Genomic DNA, 2,280 nt, shown 5'->3' on the forward strand with positions numbered 1-2,280 from the left:
TTTCGCGAAAAATGATACCAATTCGCTGAAATTCATACTAGTAATGTTTTTGGGGTCGCTGATTCCGAAAAAAAAAACAAAAATGCAAAATTCAAAATGGCGGCCCCAAAATGGCGGATGTTTTTCGCGAAAAATGATACTAATTCGCTGAAATTCATACTAGTAATGTTTTTGGGGTCGCTGATTCCGAAAACGAATGCAAAAATGCGAAATTAAAAATGGTGGACCGAAAATGGCGGGAATATTCCGTGAAAAATGATACAACTTTGTAAAAAGTGATATTTTGTAAATTAATTTCTTTAATTCTTACACATTTTTTTCGATGCGAAAAAAATGTGGTGCTTTATTGAGCAGTTTAACGCCCAAATTTTCGATAAGGTCATCGAGATTTTCGTCCCATTCCTCATGCACGGCATCAAACAGTTGCTGTCGTGTCCACTGCACAACCTCCATCTTGGATCCTATCATTGAAAATGCAAATATTTTACTTACTTTTAATAATTCATAAATTAGAATTATTCACTTTCGTGATAATATTCAGTAGTGCGAGTCCAATGAAATTCAAATTGGACACTATGTACATTACATCAGATACATTTGTAACAGTCCTCAGGTATATGTAAACAAAAGAAAAAGTCTGCATCGCCGCGCTACACTAATCCCACGAGGCGGGACACGAGGCTCCGACCGAGTCGACAAAACACTGCTTCAAAGAATGCTTATTTTTGACCAATGCAGCAATGGAGCAAAAACGAGCAGGCGATGCCAACGGTTTCACATTCTCTATACTTTTCCACACTAGGAATCGTTGAGATCTCCGCAGGATCTCCGGGGATCATAACTAATTCTCTACAGATAGTAATGCAATTCAATGAAATAGGTTATTTTGCAGCACTCGTATTGCATCATTAATATCATCGCCATAAATTCCGAAACTTGGTTCTTTCACAAAATTTATGTAATTCACTTACCTTGAGGAATAATATCCATTTTGGTTGACTCGATTTTGATGCAAATTGAAAAAACTATAGCCTTTTTTATCCCGCGCTCGAAAGCGTGCACACACCACAGTCCCGCGCGAGTCTTGACAAAGGTCACTTTCGAGGGTTTACCACAGGCCATAGAATGAATATAAACATCTGTCCTTTTGGATTTCAAAGCTCTAATGCTATCTATTGACAAATATGTGAAGCTTTACCTCGGATGATAACTTTCGGTTTTGGGGGTTTTGGCCAGGAATTCGGGCTTTCGGACCACTGTGCGCCGTGCTAATTAAGATGGCGGGAGGAACCAACTATGCTGACGTCTTCAAAAAAGTCAAAAGTGGAGTGGACCCGGAGAAGGCTGGGGCAAACGTAACAACAGTCAGGAGGACTAGGGGGGGAGATGTCCTCCTCGAGGTCAAGGGCCCGAGCGGAGCGCAGGCCCTGAGGGAGGCGGTCAAGGGGGTTCTAAGGGACTAGGCGAAAGTCTCAACCCTAGAGCCAACAATGACCGTTGAAATCAGGGACCTAGATGAGGTAACAACGACGGAAGAAGTAAGGGCGACACTTAGCAGCGCTCTGAAAGCCCCACTCGAGGGGCAGATGAGGATGAGTGCAGGCTTTCGGGGAACCCAGATCGCTCTGAGCAGGATGCCAGAGCGGACTGCCCGGAGGCTGGTGGCCCTAGGTAAGGTTGAAATTGGGTGGACCGTCTGCCGGATCCGGGAGAGGATCATGGTGGACAGGTGTCACAGATGTCAGGGGTTCGGAGATCATGCTGACCGATGCCTTGGCATTGATAACACAAATGCAGAAGGTGCGGGGAGACCGGCCACAAAGAAAAGGAGTGCGGCAGGACCAGCCCAAGATGCGTGGTGTTTACCAACAGCGGAGCGAGGGCGGACCACTTCTCTGGAAGCGGCCAATGCAGAGCCTTCAGGATAGAGCTGGAGAAGGCAAAACTCCGGCACGGCAGGAAAACCGCAGGGGGGGTGTCCAACCCCACGCGTGCGAGGGGAACGGGGACGGTGGGAGTGGAGTCAGTCATGCCTCCCCCACCACGCTCGGTGTCGCTTTCGGGCGGAGGCTCGACTTTACCACCGCGGCATGCCAGGAGTGAGGGAGAACACCACCACGAGACCCGGGGGTGGGCCTGGAGTAGTAATACTCCAGGTCAACCTCAACCGGAGCTGTGCAACCCAGGACCTGCTGACTCAGAATGCCGCCGAGCAAACAGTAGGGATCCTGATCGTATCAGAGCCCAGCAGCGCGGGAAAGCGGGGGAACTGGCTGGTGG

The 2,280-nt window shown here is 47.9% G+C and overlaps 1 long non-coding RNA gene across 1 annotated transcript; it reads right to left on the bottom strand.

Moving 5' to 3' along the window:
- Positions 1–279: 279 nt before the first annotated feature.
- LOC124221229 (uncharacterized) lies at positions 280–1,257 on the bottom strand. The gene is made up of 2 exons (XR_006883772.2): positions 972–1,257; positions 280–461 (listed from the first exon to the last, which is right to left on the bottom strand). It is a non-coding gene; the product is annotated as an uncharacterized lncRNA (long non-coding RNA).
- Positions 1,258–2,280: the final 1,023 nt, after the last annotated feature.

This window comes from Neodiprion pinetum, chromosome 6, assembly GCF_021155775.2.
Source record: "Neodiprion pinetum isolate iyNeoPine1 chromosome 6, iyNeoPine1.2, whole genome shotgun sequence".
Classification (NCBI taxonomy): domain Eukaryota; kingdom Metazoa; phylum Arthropoda; class Insecta; order Hymenoptera; family Diprionidae; genus Neodiprion; species Neodiprion pinetum.